The sequence below is a fragment of the Caretta caretta genome, chromosome 13, assembly GCF_965140235.1.
Source record: "Caretta caretta isolate rCarCar2 chromosome 13, rCarCar1.hap1, whole genome shotgun sequence".
NCBI lineage: Eukaryota > Metazoa > Chordata > Testudines > Cheloniidae > Caretta > Caretta caretta.
In genome coordinates, this window is record NC_134218.1 from 20,155,499 (window position 1) to 20,173,709 (window position 18,211).

The 18,211-nt window shown below is 43.8% G+C and overlaps 1 long non-coding RNA gene across 1 annotated transcript in view; it reads right to left on the reverse strand.

The window, feature by feature from the left end:
• LOC142068822 (uncharacterized) overlaps positions 1-18,211 on the reverse strand; it is a 53,004-nt gene that overhangs the window by 33,980 nt on the left and 813 nt on the right. The window lies entirely within an intron of this gene.

Below are 18,211 nucleotides of genomic sequence, written 5' to 3' on the forward strand. Positions count from 1 at the left end.
GTGAGCCAGCCACTCCCAGTCCCTGTTCAAGTCCAAATTAATGGTATTAAGTTTGCAAATGAATTGTAGCTCTGCAGTTTCTCTTTGAAGTCTGTTTTTGGAGTTTTTTTGTTGCAGGATGGCTACTTTTAAATCTGTTATTAAAAGTCCACGGAAATTGAACTCTTCTACTGGCTTTTGTATATTACCACTCCTGATGTCTGATTTGTGTCCATTTATTCTTTTACATAGAGACTGCCTGGTTTGGCCAATGTACATGGCAGAGGGGCATTGCTGGCACATGATGGCATATATCACGTTAGTAGATGTGCAGGTGAATGAGCCCCTGATGGTGTCCTTCTATGTTATGCTGGACAAAGGGCCAGCAACTGTCATTACCTGTTGTTTCTGGCCCAGAAGTTTGATACACTATCCTGAAGAAGAGCTCTGTGTATCTCAAAAGTGTGTTTCTTTCCCCAATAGAAGTTGACCAAATAAAAGATATTACCTCACCCACCTTGTCTCTATAATAGAGCTAAGTCACTATAATTATTATTCTATTAATTCTAATTTTTAAAGGTGCAATATGACCAAATATTGGCACAAGGTTTTTAAAAAATAAAGTTCTTAATGAAACCAAATTATTTTCACCTAATGATACATGAGAATTATGTTGCAGAGGCTTGTATATCCCTGCCCTCTAAGGCCTGATCCAAACCCCTTGAAGTCTCCCATTGACCAGTGTGCTTTGGGTGGAGGCTGGATCTGCACATGCCTAACAGTTCTCGCTTTTAGCTGAGCGAGTGGAAATGCCCCTTTAGGCGAGTGCTTCTGAAGCCAAAGGAGTCCGTTTGCAGAGTGATACTGTAGTGAGTCTTAGTGACGGGCCAGCCTCCAAAGAATCAGACATACAGCGATGGCTTGCAGGGAACCTTGTACTCCCTCTGTGCCCCTCTTTCTGTGAGACTTCTGCCCCTCCAAAACTATTCAATTCTTAGCTACTACTGCTGCCAACAAGACAGCAAATTGGTGCACAGCCTAATTAGTATTTTCTGCACAGGCTGGTTGGTTTAGAAAACTTAAATCCTTAAAATTAATTGCATTTCCCCAACATACGCTTTGAATGGTGGCTGTATTTATTGCTGATGCTGAGCACTCAAAAATTTAGTATATAAAAGGCAGAGCTAAATAAACACAAAAGCCAGTACAACACTACTGCCATCTGTTATTAGGTAAAAATAGTTTGCTTTAGTTACGAATGTTATTTAGAAGAAAAAGGAAAAAAAACATCATTCTGGGTTTGCGCGTTTGTTTCATTAGCACCATGTCAGGGGCAGGGATAATCTTTTTGTTCCATGTTTGTACAACATCGAATACAATGGTTTCTTGGTCCATAACTGGGGCTTGTAGGTGCTATTACAATACAAAAGAGAGCAATTATTAATTATTAAGACTTCTACTGAAGGGGAAACACTCAAAGGTTCAGAGGGAGGCATCAAAAAGGTTTCAATTCATATCAGAATCTTCTCTGAATCTCATGGGTCTGCAGAATCAGCCTGGTAATCTTACAAAAATAGGTTCTGTCATGAGATTCCCTGCATTCCTGCTGGAGTTGCCCAAAAGAGCATCCTCTCTTCACTTACTGCCATTTCCTTTTTACTGCAGGAGGGACAGAACCTCATGGAAATGAAAAATCATGGAGAAAATTGAAGTTAACTAAGTGTTCACAAACCTCAAATTAGCTTCAGGCTTCAGTTCTTATTTGGCTGAGCTGCTTTGCCTGTCCCTAATTAGGCCTCAACTTGTTTTATCCCCTAAGATTGATTCAGCTGCAGCCTGGGCTGACATTTGCTGTTCCAGAGGAACACTGCTGAAAGGAAAGGATCAGGACTGGAATGTGGCATAGTCATACGTGTACAACAGCACAAAGGATCTGGCCTATAAAAATATGAACACTCCTTTAAACACCTTTAATTTACAAAGCAGAGAGGCTGTGTCTGATTCCTCTCAATTCATCTTTCAGGAGAAGAGCCTACAGTGAAAGAGTTGGGAAAATATTTTCATGCAAAACAAGACCAAAAGATTTTGCTATATTATGGGAGGGAAAGTGCATGGGTGGGGAGCTGCTTTTACCAATAGGTAGAAAAAGTTGCATATGGTTTTGCTAATTTGTTCTTATTCTCTTTTATCCTAAGCAAAAACCACATTCTTACCATGCACAGCGCTAACGGGAGAGTATTCCTGTGGGTAAGTTTTATAGCTGAAACTTATCTAGGAAATTAAATTGTGATCAGAGGAACTTCGTATGTGACGTTGGAAACTGAATATTCAGATTGGGCTTCACAGCATCAATAATGGAAGCAGAGGAGAAAAACAGGTATTATCAAAGGGGAACTGGTCCCTACTTAGGGCTCCTTGCTGCTATGTTGGTAATAATACTAGAAGACAGTCAACACTGAAATAAGAAAACTGAAGAGATTCCATGAGGGATCTGCCAGAGTAAAAGTAGTTACCTCCTTAATGTGACAATATTTATATGCCTTAGTCTGCGGCTTCAGATAGCATCAGAGAACAGACGAGTAGCAAGGCTCTGCTGATACCCCATTAGATGTTCTTGAGGTGATTTCCTTTGTATCTAGCTATTTTCAGCCCCAACGGTGTCCGACACTGAAAACGGTGAGCTTTGGAAACCAAAGCTATGCACACAAGAATGTCTCTATTGGGTGCCCAGGGAATTATACCCATTAAATCACCAGCAGCACACAGAACTATATGCAATATTCAGCCTCAACCCAGAAACCATGACTGAGTTTTTACTGACCTTGCACACCATATTATACGGAGGGAATGTGAAGCTGCTGTTGACCCGAGGCAGAAACCAGTTATTCCATTGTGTCCGCACTTCAGAGAGATCACAATGGCTGAAATCCTGATACCACTGTGTTCCCGGAGAGTAAGTGGAAAGCTAATTGATGACACTGGCTTTCTGCTTCACTGAGCTTCCAGTTCCATTCCATTAACTCAGGGGTGGGACGGGAGTTAATTTCATAGTTTCATCACTTCTAATTCTACTAACAAGGGCCATATATCAATATCTGGTGAGGAAATGTCAGAAAAAAGCTGAGTAAGAGCTTCTTTGCCTCCCAAGTTGCTAACAGGCCATTCTGACAAAGGCAGTGAGGGTGTACGGTCATTACAAGAGGGAAGAGAGCCTTTTCCAATGATGCTACACCAAATGAAGAGAGCAGCAATTAAAATAACACCAGCATTAAGCTGCCAAAGAAAACCTTCCCCCTCTCCTCATCACTGTAAAAGAAAACAAATCATCTCTAGAATGTTTGTGCCATTAGTGAAGGAAACAGTGTTGCTCCAATGCAGCTAAAATATGGTACAAGGAGAAGAGAAATATGGGCACGTTCTCTGCTGGTATAAATAGGCGTAGATCCTTTGATTTCATTATTGCAAAAATATTATTATTTGTATTACAGTTGCACCCATGATTGGAGTCCCATTGTGCTAGGCCCTGGACGGACACATAGTGAGAGGGGGTCTCTTCCCTGAAGAGCATATAGTCTAAGTAGACAAAATGGACAGTGAGTGGGAGGGGAAACAGAAGCACAGAAAGGTGAAGTGACTTGCCCAAGGGCACACAGCAGGATAATGGCAGGATTAGAAGGCAGGCCTCTTGACTCTCAATCCCTTATCCACTAGATCACACTGCCAGAGCTCAAACCATTTACACCGGCAGAGAACTGGTCTGATTGTAGGCTGTGTGACCCTCTGAGACAACGCACTCATGCCTAGAAGACTGTGTGTTAAAGTTTCAGTGAGAAGGAAAGCATAACAAAAAGAGTCAAGACCTGGCGAGCTGTACTGTAGCTGAGCAGAAAGCCGTAATGACTTCAAACGATTCTCGTGGCTCGAAGGAAAAGGTGGGTTGGTGTGCACACCAGCTCCTCTGGAGTGAAGAAAGTTACTCTACAATCTTCATTCAAAACAAATATGTATAAAACAAAATATAACTGGTTTTTCATTTGCATGAATGGAGTGATTCTTTCCCTAACTGGACTCATTATTATGGGATAACGTGTTTACTACAGGACAGCTATAAGAGAAGATGTCAGCTGAAGAATGCATAGCCCTTGGCACTCTAACATTTCATACCTGTGTACTGCAGGAGGACACTATAAATTAATGATTAAAGACCAGATTTTCAAAATATCCAGACACCCAATTGCCTATGCAAAATGAAAGTGCAGCTGCACACCCAATGTGTACGCGCAATCACCGTGAATATATATTCAAGTCAGTAACTGTGTAGTCAGTCTAATGTGCCTAACTAGCTATTCATGTGTGCATCAGAGGCACAAACTAAGCATTCAACTGGATACCCATGTTTTTGAAAACAATCCGGCTTTAATATAAGGACTCCAAATAAGGAGTGGGATCATAGTAGGAATGTAAAGAGATGAGTCTACTTAGAATATGGCAAACTTCCCCCCCCATTCCATGATTTGTTTATTCTTTATTACAATGAGTGTCAAGGGAAGCAGCTGCAATCTAAACAGCAGAAAGGCTACACAGACATAAGCACATATTTATACTGTATGAGATGCTCTTTGTTCTGCACAAAACAAAAATTAATCCAAGTGAAATCATAAAAACTCAAATCCCTTCTTCAGCTATTTAGCCTATTATAACCCACAAGGAGAATGTTAGTAAGTGGCCTAGCCTGGCTCAAGAATGTAAATTGCTTACATATGCCAATACTATTAGTCTAAAAATGTTTTCAGAGCAGGATGCAATATACACATACACAGGAAGCCCTGGGAACCACAGAACACTGCGGCAGTGAGTGGAATCAATAACTATCCAGGATGCAATGTGATCATGACAACATTTTCTGGTTACTTTGTGGGTGATATTGATCCGGTACTGACCAGGCTGCGGTGGCAGGGCAATCAATATCCTGAGGGATAAATGGTACCATAGCTCATTTCTGCTTGAATTGTTATCAATACCACAGCTGGAGGTTCTGGATCTGTTAGGAGAACTTTGAGCCATGACCTGTGGTTTGAACACTTGTCCCTCCTGACTGGTGAAGGCCAGTTACAGGCCTTTGCTGGGAGACACTGTCAACACCTCCCTTGAGGTGTGACCAGGGTGCTGATTGCTTTAGAAGAAGGCTGTGTTTTGCCTCTGCTCAGAAAACCATCTCTTGATGCTAACACCATATCCAGATGGGAACTGATTCTACTTTCACAGAACCAGCATGTAATCCTCCATTCTCCGCTCAGATTATGGAAAAGCTTGAAGCAGGACAATTCTTTGAGCATCTGGAAGCCTCCATCTTGACCTTGGGTCATTAGGATGTCAGTTTTGGTATGGCCCAGAGTCTGTACCTGTTGCATTAGTTAATGATTTTCTCCTGGCTATGGAATTCAGAAGCTGAAGCTGGTGAAGAAGGTGGTGGCCTGCTTGTTGCATGGGATAACCTGCTGGAAGCTCATGCCCTGGGATCTGCCTGGTGACTTCCAGGTGGAGTTTAAAGTGTCACTTCTGACCGACAAAGCCCTAAGTGCCTTGAGACTTTTCCACTTGAAAGATGCCTCTGTCCCCATTCTGTACTGCTGCAGCTGAGATCACTCAATGTGCTCAGGTTGGAACTCCCTTACTATACAGGAGAGGGACCTGCTGCAACTCTCAGAGTGACCTCTCATATTTGGAATTCATTCCTACCTCTTTCTGTCTGAAATAATCCAAAGCCCCTGGACCTTTTCAGGCAGCCCTTCAGTCTGAAGTCAACACTTCCCACTGGCTGGAGAGTGAGTTAAAACATCACAAAGTGATGAGTGATGGAGTGCACCATGCTGACCAGAATGGGAATTGAGGGCACTCAGCAACTTGCTGGTTTGGGCTGCCACTCTGCGCTTGTACAGGAGTTTGACACGTACCATATTTCTAAGGTGAATCTGATGTCACAGTTCAGGATGGAGTTTCCACAGGATTGCTGTCTATTTTCTACATTGTAAATTCCTTGGGGCAGAGATTGCCATTTATTATATGTTCGTACAGCACCTGGCACAATGGGGCTCAGTCTTCCATTGTTCACAATGGCCTTCCGTTGTTTCTCACAACACAAACAACAACAATAGGGACAATGAAGTGAGAAAATATTGTTCTGGATTTGTTTTCAGGCACGAATCGGAAAGCCTGAGGTTCTCAGCATGTTTCCAAATATAAATAAATACGTAAATATTTAAAAGATGCTCAAACAAAAAAATTAATTAAAGTCACTCAGATGTGAAACTTGGTAAAGCAGATCAATAATTATTCCAACTTGGTTAGGAATGCAACCCATCCAGTTTACTGCAGGCACTTTGAATCTGGCTGATGTCAAACTGACAAGCTTCCAGATCCAGAGCATATAAAAAAAACTGTATTAAGCTGAAAATAGAATTTGTCAGCATTAAATGCCAAGAACAGGCAAAGACAAAGACGTGCTGTCAGCATTTCCAGTCCAAGTCTCCTTCACATATCACCACCACAGATTCATGGAACATGGGATTTCCCTACACCCCCCCTGAATTTCCCCAACACTCCCCCCCGCCCACCCTGGTTTTGTGAACTAGTTACATGCAGTGTTGCCAATTTAGTGATTATTTGGACATTTGAATTGAAATTGAAACATTACTACACACTTTAAAAGCATATACAGTGTATGATAAAATACATGTATCTGAAAAAGTATAATAGAGTTGAAAAGTTGAACATAGACTAGCTTCCTTATACAGCTGTTGTTTTTTAGGACAATGTCAGTGCATTCATTTCAGTGATGCTGGCCAACCTAATAATTTCAAATTATGATTTGTAAGCAAAGTCTAAATGAGCTCTCCCTGACAGCTAGTGATGAGCAAAGGGCTGGGGGGAAAGCTTCAGGACCAGATTGTATTTACATTCACTCGTAATCTACCTAGGTATCCAGCAAACAGAGCTGCATTGCCAAAGTGATAGATTTTGGCTGGGGTTGGGTTACAAATCACTTGAATGCATGGGGGAGGGGGGGTAATGAAATGTTGTTATTCTTATTGTATGAGTAAAGGGCAGTAGAACTGTACTTAGCCCGTGCTGATTGAGGGCATCAAGAGAGAGGGTGGGGACAGGTGTTTTGCTTGATGGTCTGCCTGAGTCAGAAGTACTATTTGACTTGCCCGTCTCCACTGTTTAAAGACAGAGCTGATTAGGCTCCATAGATAGTCTTTTGTTTTGTTAAGTGACCACTACAGCTGAAATCACTGATAATCAGGTCTAAGTGCTTAGACCTGCTGTGGGACAGTGTTTCTGTGGAAGACATGGCTCAGTCTGCACTAGCAGCAAGGTTCCCCCACTGAGAGCTAGTGGAATCTCAAGAGACCAACTCGCACAGGTCACAGTGGCAGAAGGTGATGGCGCAGGGCCATTGGCAACAGAGCGATGGAGTGAACGGTGGCATAATGAACAACAGTGGCCAGAGTGAACAGTGAGCAGCTGGAGGAGCCTTCTTGCCACACATGTGGGAGGTGAACTCATGTGAAAGCACCTCTGAACTCTGAGTCTCCACTGACTAAAGACAACACCTGTCAGTGTTAATGAGGCTGTTACGAATGCTGGAGACACAACACAGTTCATGCGAACAAACATGGCTGTGGCATCATACTTTCTGTTTAAGCAAGAGATACCGCACAGTACAAACTGGAGGCCAATATTAAGTGCATTGTCACTTGTTCATCCTGAAGTTGAACACTGGTTCCAAACGAGACTAGTAAATGCTCGCTGTCTTTCTGCAAGAAACTCAACTTACTTGCTAGAAGCATGCGGTGCAACAGTGAAAAAGTTCAGCAGTTGAAAAAGTGAAGGACTTTCTCACCACATTAAAAAAATTTGCATACATGGCTGATGAATGCACCGATGCAAATGGGCAAAGTATTAAGTCATTGTGTACGTTATCTTGATGTCAGTGGTAGGCCAGTAGATGCATTTCTAGATGTTCAAGTTATAGAAGACACATCGGCTGCATCTAAGATGTGGGTTGTCACAGAAGAGTTAAATGCTTGTCAGCTGGACCCCAAACAGATGGCTGCTTGTGCATTTGATGGAGCTGCAAACTTCTCTGGAAGACATGGTGGAGTATAAGCTTTGCTCAGAGAAAAGTGTACCCCTAATCTCTCCTACACACTGCAGAGGCCATCTACTCCAACTAGTGCTAGTACGAGCTGCAGACTCTTCAAAAGACATTTTAAAAGCTATCAATTTAATGTCCTCATTATATTCTTTTTTCAGCAAGAGTCCAAAAAGACCGAATATCTTGGAAAATATAGAAGATACACTGGGACTCAAGTTCAAATTAGTCCAACCTAGGAAAACCCTCTGGTTTTCTCATGAGCGATCCTTGGCTGTTGTCTTAAAATTACTCCAGGCGTTATTACTGGCTTTGGAAAGGATCTACCAAGATGGGATGGATCTAAGTAGTGAGGCTGGTGGATTACTTTTGCTACTACGTTCAGAGAAAACTATTGCAGTTCTCTCTCTTGTAAGTCTACTGTTGAAACCATTGGGTCATTAAACAATGCCATCCAGGCATCTGCTACAACAGGAGTAGATCTTTGTCCAGCAACAGAAGCTACATTTGGATCAATCAGAGAGCTATCCATTGAAAAAGTACTGGAAGAAGCAAAGACTTCAGTCCAGAAGTTGAAGGCATTTATATTAAATGAAGGCATTTATATTGAATCCTTATGTGAAGAGGACAAGAAGTGTTTGTTAAGACAACTGAAAAAGTACACAGACTTGATTCTTAAAAAATCTACAACAGCGACTTCTAGATTCTACTCAACCTCTACGTAGCTTTTACAGATCCCTGTCCTACAAAACACTGACACTTGAGTGGAGTGAGGCACTACAAGCAATGGGGCTGCCATGGGATCAGGACAGAATAGAGAATTTTAACACAGAGTGGAATATCATACAACAAATGAATGAAGATTTGTCTTCAACTTCTTTTTTATCTTCCCTAGTGGCTCGACCCGATCTTTGTGGTTTCCTAGGATGAAAGAAGTAGGAATTCATCTCTTGCTACTCCCAGTCAGTTGAGTGTTCTTTTGCCTCTTTGACTAGAATTGGGTGTTCTGAAAGAAGTCACCTTCTGCCTGATCATGTGAATGAACTAATGAGCATATCAATTGAAGGAATGGAAGTAGCGGACACACGAGAGGCCACCAAAGATGAACACACTGCATTCAGTAAGTTCATTAACAGAGTTGTGCAAAATTATAACAAGAAACCTAGAAGGATGTAGGTATAGTGCTTCATAGAAGGCTTGAGTAGCCAACTTTAATTTGTGTGATGGTTTTAAAACATGAGTTAAATCTAATAAAATGGTCATGAAACATTTTTTCAGTTTTTACTATGGTGCCATACAGCCCACCTTCACCCTCACGGTCTCATTTCTCATTGGCCTTGACACCCCCCCCCCCCCGTAAATTTGAACATCCCCCCCCTAATTTCAATTCCTGGGGAAAACACTGCAACCAACATACGGGATGCAGCTGCATTGAAAGGGTTGTGTGACAACTTGCAGTACTTATTTTCAGTCAATAAGGGAAATGTTACAAGGCAGACAACTCAAAACCAGTCAAACCAACACAGACAGAGATCAGGTATGCTCATTGGTAGGTGCCTGGAGAGGAAACCAAATAGGGCTGCTCCTGCTGTCTCAGCATGAGGGCTGGTCATGGGATTAAGGAGTCTTTACACACAGACTGAAAAGAGAAGATAAAGTTAGCCATGGCATGTGGCCAGTAAAGCCTGGGATGAAACCCCATATTCTAGATGACCCTAAACCTCCAACTGCCAGAAGCTGAGAGTGGACGAAAAGGGATAGATCACTTGAAATTGCCCAGTTCTGTTCATTCCCTCTGAAACATCTGGCATTTGTCCCTGTCTGAAGACAGGATACTGGGCTAGATGGACCATTGGTCTGACCCAGTATAGCCGTTCTGATGTTGAGGGAAGGGCTGGGAAGAACATAACTTTTTTGCCTCCACACAGTGTGCTGCTCCAGTCTAACCAGACTGTAACTGGTCAGCTGTCAGGAGATAAACTCGTCCCATTCCCTCTCCAGTGATGACACAGGGATTTCAGATACATGGATCAAATCTCAACCTGCTCTGGAATTTCTAAGTTTAAAGTAACCGCTAGTGGAGGAGTGTTTAAGGGTTTTGTTGTCATGACTCAGAGACACCCCCCTCACGAGTTACTCCCCTTCTGCTTTTCTCTCTACTTACTTCCACCCTCCCACCTCGCTGTTTCTACCTCCCCTTCCCCGTTTCTGCTTCTTTTTCCCCTCCTCCTAACCACTGAGAATCATAAAATACTAACACTCCTGTTACTGCAACTCTTGCGGTGCTGCTGAGAGCTGTGGACAAGTCACAACTAACATCCCCAAGGTAATTGGAAAAGACCATCTAAACCCCTTGTTTGGATCTTAGTCATCTTAAGGAAACCAAAGAAGGAGATGCGATTGAGATGGGCACCAAAGGTCTGCCAAGTTTGGTCTATATGGAGCCTTGTGAAAGCACTGAGGATGACATCAACAGGAAGAAAAGGAAGCTGGGTGAATTCATAATATGTGGAGATGAGGTTGTGTTTTATGCCTGGAAGCAATTTCCAGGTTGATAATTCTACTGTAATCTGCATTCATAGTATGTTTATACACAGCACCCTCTTTATTAACTAGTTGGTCTTTCCGAATACTACGCTGAGCAAAATGCCTGCCCCTATCTGGACAAAAGCTCATGAAGAGACAGCAGGAAAAACCCAGAGGTGACAGTAAGTTAAGAGGTCCCTTGAGGAGGAGGCCACTGCAGTGGCTTGGATGCCAAGAAAAACTCTATGAGTTATTGCAGAAGCAAGTGCATCTCTGCACTAGTTGAAGACCAGTATAGTGGGAGCCTCAAGTGACCTGGAACATGGCCCCTAGGGCAGACTGTGAGCCACACCCAGTCTGAGCCGCGAATAGACATGTAAGCCTAGGACAAATGGGAAGTTGGGATGTCAGATTCCTGATCTAAAGACAAGAACTGCTAGGCAGGATCAAACCATTGATCCATCTAGTCTGGTGTCCTACCTCTACAAGTGGCCTATCTAGTCCAGTACCCTGTGTCTGGCTGCTTCAGAAGAAGGTGAAAACCCAGTATAGTACACAATACACTTCAGTATGCAATACTACCCACTGGGGGGGAAGCAGGAATTACATCCTGTGCCCCCGGCTAGTGATCATCTCATGTCATGTTGCACAAGGACTGACAGCTCTTGGAATTTGATTGGAGACAGTGTAACTGCAGATGCAATTGTTATTCATATGACGGTCTAATCCTTTTTTGAAATTTACTAACCCTTTGCTTTAATAATATCCTCCGGCATTGTGAGTATAGAATCTCGGTATTTAATTCGGAACTGCTGGTACTTTTGCTAAAATTAAAAAAAGCAGGCATTTGTGCACAAAAATCAAACCATACTGAGACAGGTCTTTAGCTTGCTTTAGAAAGACATTCAGGAGTAGACTTTCATGGAACTCAATGGAGCTATGCTAACTTACTCCAGATGAGGATCTAGTCTTCATAGTATAATTCAAATATCAGTGCCTGGTCTTCAGCCCATTGTAACCTCTCCCATTGACTTCAAATGGAGTTGCAGACACTCAGCCCTTCTGAAAATTAAGCCCTAGGTGTTTCATGTTAGACATCCAAAAACAGAGGCAGCCAAAATTAGAGGTCACTTTAGAAAATTTGGCCCTGTGTGATTTGACTAGGGCTGCATAATGTGTTAGTGGCAGAATGAATTGGGACTAAAATTCAGGACTCCAGCATGCCAGTCCTGCACTGCACCACGACATCTAGCTCTACCTCAGCTACCCATCTCCATGGGACATTAATCCACGGCATTTAAATCAAGGGGGAGGGGTTTCTGTAACGCAAACCACCTACCGGTTTCATTATGCGGCGTACAGAAGTGAAGGAGAAGGAGGTGCAGGAGTAACACTGATTCAGAGTTCATCTTTTATTCTATAGCTACCTATTAGTCAATATGAAGATGTGCCTTGTAAATAGATACAGCTCTCCATGGAGTACTAGTGCTGTTTATGCTCTGAACCTTCTAACAGTCCAAAGGGGTGATATCCCTCACTGGCAATTGCCAGGGACTAAATTTAAACAGATGCAATTCTGGCCTATATTTAGAATGCATCAAATTAGCATCTTTCAACAGTGAAGGTTAAGCAGCTTTGTTTATTCTAATCCATTAGAACCAGGAACGCTTTTTAATAAACTCGCTGCCAGAATAGACTTATTAGACACATTAATTAGATGCTGGTTTTAAAACAGATGAGGTTTGACTTTGCCTTTCATCTCCCCCTTGGTAACTAACAGGTTTTTCAAAATTCATCTTACAATGAATGGAAAAACAAACTAATTGTGTTCACTAAAACCTGTCTCATTACAACAAAAATACATCATTTATTCTTTTGTCCTACTCTCAGAGCTCGCTCTCTCCCTCTCTGTGTAATAAAAAAATAACAGACATTTAACCTCAGAATGAAACAACTTGCTGGAAACCAATGATAACATGCTTTACCTTGCAGGGCCTGATTCCACCAAGTGTGTATGAGCCTGATCCAAATTCCATTGAAGTCAAGTTGACTTAAGTGGGCATTGTATCAGGGTCTGAGTGTGAAACTTCCATTGAAACCAATGGGTATTGCAGCATCAAACCCACAAAAGCAATGTGGTGCAGAAAGCAATTTAAGCTAGGTAATGCTGCTATGCTCCCCTCATGGAGAAAACGTAAATGCACTGCACTCAGGTACTATTCTTGTATCACAAAGGTTTCAGAGCTTGCAATCTTCCATATTATTTTCAAAACAAACGATACAAGTGAGAGTGACGTTGATACAGTTCAAAAGACACTACCAACATGTGTTACACCTTTTAAAAACCCTTGTTTCTTCTCCCTCCCTGGCATGCATTACCCGACTTGTTATGGAATGGTAGCTCATGGGAACAGGTATGTGTGGGTTGTTCTTATAGTGGTTTGCTTGTTATGGGCCTGATTCTGCCACTCTGGTGCTGAGTAGTACCTTACTTCACAAGCAGTCCCACTGATTTCACTGAAGCTCTATATGGACTGAGCTAATGCAAACAGGACACTGACTGAAGGAAAAAACCAAGCTGCCCCCTCACCACTGTCAAAATGGCTGGACTGTGTATCATGGTGTTGTTTACAGAATGGTCCTGATATTATCTTCCAAGATTACATTACATCACTGGCCTCTGTTTTTAGCAACTAGAAGAATAGCTGGCCAGGTCTCTTCAATTATTAACACAACAAGAAAGGGCCACAAAGACAGCTGGAGATGTAGGCAGGGCTTATGTAGCACAAGACATTGTAAAAACTGGGATTTATTTAGCGTGGTCAGGAGAAGACTTAGAGAGGAAATGATTGAGAAAATCTAAATTATACAGGACCGAACTGATCAGAACTGGGTAAATATAGATGCTAGCCCACCAGACACACCCCAGTGGTTTTAGCCATAAGCATTCCATAAGGAGAGGAGAGGGGATCGCTAGGCTTTGAAAAGGCCATACTTCAATATCATATCATCACTAGCCAATCAATGTTGGCTATTGTGGCAACAGACTTCTGGACACATAGAACACAGATCTTTAAGCAGTGATGTTACCGAACCAGCAGCACTTTTGGGGCTCAGAGGGAGGGTGGGTGGGCAAAATCCCTCACAGAGCTATGGTAAAGAAACCCTCTTCAAAATACTGACGCTTTCTCAGGAAAGCAGAACAAATGGTAAGGGCTCAGATTAGCCCAAGGCAACCTTGGATGTGACACTACTATTAAGGCAACAAGAAAGAAAGGTAACTTTCTTCATCGGGGAGGTGCGGTGTATGTGTATGTCTCATAACACTTTAACAACGTGAATTAATGAGGCTTTGCAGCACCGAAGGAGGGAGGTAAGAAATGTGCTGAAGGCAGACAGCTCTGGGGTGGAATTCAGCAGCTAGTTAATAGCACGCAACAATACTAAATAGCTAGATTTTCCCCCCCACAGCCCCATACACTGCACTCTCACTTTTATTTGGTGTTCCTCACTTCTTGCCCATAATTGCTATCTCCAACAGCATGAGATTGAGAATTATCTTTCTATTTTTAAAAGTGAAACATAAGGAATACAGGAAGGCTCAGGAAATGGAGCCCTTTTCCTCTTGCTCTTTGATTCACAGCTGAGCCAGTTCAGAGTGGTTGGAATTCATTCCCATCTTACATCTGTCCTGAGGCTTATGTGAAATGAACTGGGGGCTTCAGTCAAGTTGCCAGCAGGCAAATGTCCACACAACCTAAATCAACTTTGTCACAACTAGCACTTTGTTGGCAGTCTCAGCCTAAGGCCAAAGCCAGAGGCTGACCTTCTCTCTGACCCTCTAGAGGTGGGGTGTCATTGTGCCTCAGTGGGTCACAACTGAGGATGCCAAATGCAGGACAAACCATAGGTGCCGACTTCTCCCTCTGCCTGGTGGGTGCTCAACCCCCATTTGCCCCACCCCCATTCCACCCCTTCCCCAAAGTCCCCTTCCTGCCCCCATTCCACCTCCTTCCCCCAAGGCGCTGCCCCTGCCCTGCCTCTTCTCCACCTTCTCCCCGCTCCTCCCCCTCCCTTCTGGAAAGTCCTAAGCGCTGCCAAACAGCTGTTAGGTAGTGGGCGGGCTGGAAGGGAGGAAGGGGGAGGAGTGGGGATGCGGCATGCTCGGGGGGGGGGGGGAGGGAGGAGGGAGGAGCTTGGCTGTCGGTGGGTGTGGAATACCCACTAATATTTCCCAGTGGGTGCTCCAGCCCCGGAGCACCCACAGAGTCGGCACCTATGGGACAAACTGCTGAGAAACAGGGCAGACGCACCCCAAACTGGTGGTTATTTTATCTTTACTTTATACCAAGTCAGGAACAAAAGTAAACTTCTGTCTTGGCAAACTGGTTAACAAAAAGTCAAAAGTTCAGTATCCTTAGGCATTCCAGCTCTTGGCTCACCCCAGACACCGGATTCTATGATGAATGGTTACTGAAAACCAATTTCATCAAATATATGGTCTTCTAATCCCAAGATATGAGCCACTTAGCCAGGTCAACATATAACTCAGATCTTACCCAATAATCATGCTGATGCCAATCCTTTAGTAACTAAAAACTAAAGAAATAATAATAATAAAAGAAAAGAAGAGAGTTAATAAATCATATGCAAACAAATACTTGCAAAGTCCTTATCTCAGGCTTGTAGCAGTGATGGAATAAACTGCTAGCTTGTAAAGCCTCTCTGGTATCTTCCAAAAGATTGGAAGGCCTTCAGTCCATAGTTCAAAATGCTCCTTTTTGTTGTAAGTCCAGAGAATCATGGTAGGAAAGAGACAAAATGGAGATATCTCAGGGGCCTTTTATATCCTTTGCCCTGTGCATGGAATTTTACTGTCTCAAGCACAGCTCACAGCCTCTGTTTGTGGAAAGTTTTACTGGCCCAAGATGGAACCCAGGGTTACCCGGGCATATCACATGTCCTTACATGCTTTGATGATTCACAGGGACAGCCATTGCCCATATTCTTGTTGAGGCATCCACAGGAAGAGCTATCTGGGCCCATTGTTAGATTGAAGTGTCCTCAGTGGACCATCAACACATAGCTGTCTGGCTCTATATAACTTTTATTGGGTGGGTGCTGCTCAGGAATGCAACACATATGTAAGTGTAGCAGGGTGGTCACCCGCTCTTGTCCTGAAGAGCTGAAAAGCCAGGCCTTAGAGAGGGCTGGGGGTCTGTGGGCTAGAAGCTGGGCTGAGTGGGGAAGTAGCTGCAGCTGGGCCACACCCCAATCAGGGCCCAGCTGGCCCTTATAAAGGCTGGAGAGAGACAGGCTAGCTGTGGGGGAAATTTACCCAGGGGATTTAGAGTGAGGTAGGGATGGGGAAAGGCCCCAGGAGCTGGGAAGCTCTAGGCCAGCAACTCCCCAAGCTCAAATAGGTATTGGGGTTGCAGAGGGGTAGCCTGAGGTTGGGTAAAGGCAGCCAGTCCAAACCCCTTGTTGTCTGTGATGATTGGCTTTTACACTGCAGTCTGCCCCAGGGTGTGGGGCTAGATGGTGACTGGCAGTAGCCATGACTGTGGGGATAGTGGGTGAGGGTTCCTGGGAGTGGGGGTACTGTCAGGGAGGCAGCACCCAAGGTGAGGGACTGGGGACCAGTAGTACGGTGGATCACTGGCCTGTGGAGGGTACTCTGGGCTGGAAATTGAGCTAATTCCCAAGGATGCCCAGCAGGAGCTGCTGTTAGGTGAGTCTGCATGCTTACAGTAAAATACAAATCCACTGCCAATATTCATAACTTTAGATACAAAGATGATATATGAATATAAACAGGATAATTTTATTTAGCAAATCAGAACTTTTCCATGGACACCTTACACGATATACTTTGTACAAGGTAAAAAGAAAAGGAGTACTTGTGGCACCTTAGAGACTAACAAATTTATTTGAGCGTAAACTCACAAAAGCTTATGCTCAAATAAATTTGTTAGTCTCTAAGGTGCCACAAGTCCTCCTGTTCTCTTTGTGGCTACAGACTAACACGGCCACTACTTCATACAAGGTGTGTTGCAATTGTATAATGGTGGCAATATCAGCTATATAAATAGTCAGATTTAATCATACAGCATCAGAAACATAAATCAGCACTGTTACAACTAGCACTTGTTGGCAGTCTCAACCTAAGGCCAAAGGCAGAGACTGAACTCCTCTCTGACCCTCTAGAGGTGGGGTCCCTCCAAGTTAGGGTTGATGTGTACTGGTGATGAAGGCATGCAGGGGGAGCTAGCATTGCAGTATCTTAGTCAAAGCAGACTTTAGGTATATTTGATCTGGGATGGAAACATGTAACCTTAGCTATTTGGTTTTCTCCTTCTGTTCCCTCCGCTTCAAATAATACAGCAGCAGTTATGATAATCTGATATCTAGGACTGGTGAGAAAATCAGAAAAAAACATGTTTTGGGTTTTGTTTTTTTAATTGTGGTTGATTCCATATTGTCGCTAATTGTAAAGCACTACCTCCCTGGTGAGTCCTACCAAGCAGCACCCCTTTCGCTTCCCACATCCAGCACTGCTACCCTAAAGAGTGTTTTAGCTGCAACATGCTTTCTCCATGGCTGCATACCCAGCCTGGGTGAATCCTATTCCACTTCAAAGCTACCTGGATCCTGAAGCAAAACAGGGCAGCTTGGCTGCTCGCACTCACATCAGCATCCAAAACACTCCTTCAACCTGGGAACACTGCCAGAAAGGTATGATCTTGGGCAAAGTTCCTGCTTTATATAATATTTCCAATAAATGACCCAGAGCCAGGCCAGCCTTGATGAAGTTAGAGGGTAGGTGAGAGTGACCCAAGGTAGAAAGGCTCCATGAGGAGTCCTACTTCCGAGTTCTGGCTTAGTAACACCAAATGGAGAAAGGTCACCTCTTCCAGTACTCAGCAATGAGCCTCAGGGTAGGTCAGAGAAAAACTGATTTTGACCTACACAGCCCTAAATGGTTTGAGTCCTAGCTGCATGGTGCAGCAGCAGTGTGACCAGCTGAAGGCCGTGCAATAATAATCCTCAGGTGTGAATGGGATGGGACTGGTGACAAGTTCCTCTTCACAGGGGCAGGCCCTCTGCTTTGGAACCACTTTGGCTATGCTCAGGCAGGGGCTGAGAGCGGAAGCAGCTATTATTTAAGCCTAGGGCAGGCTCAGTGTAGCAGGGCCGAGGGGGATGTGGGTTGCCATGACACATTTGTGAGGTGATGCCACAGTGGGGGCTGCCTGGGGGCGTAGGGGACCTGCTCCCTGGTTGGGCAGAGCAGTGGAAGGTGCTGAGGCAGCAGGTGCCCCTGAGCAGGGGGGCTGGAACAATTCCTATCGTGGGGGTGCTGAGAGCCATGAAGTGAGCTGTAGCCCACGAAAGCTCATGCTCAAATAAATTGGTTAGTCTCTACGGTGCCACAAGTACTCCTTTTCTTTTTGCGAACACAGACTAACAGGGCTGCTACTCTGAAAATTGACCCAAACTGTAATCCCTGGATAGGCTGGAAATCACTTCAAGCCAGGAGGTGCAGCA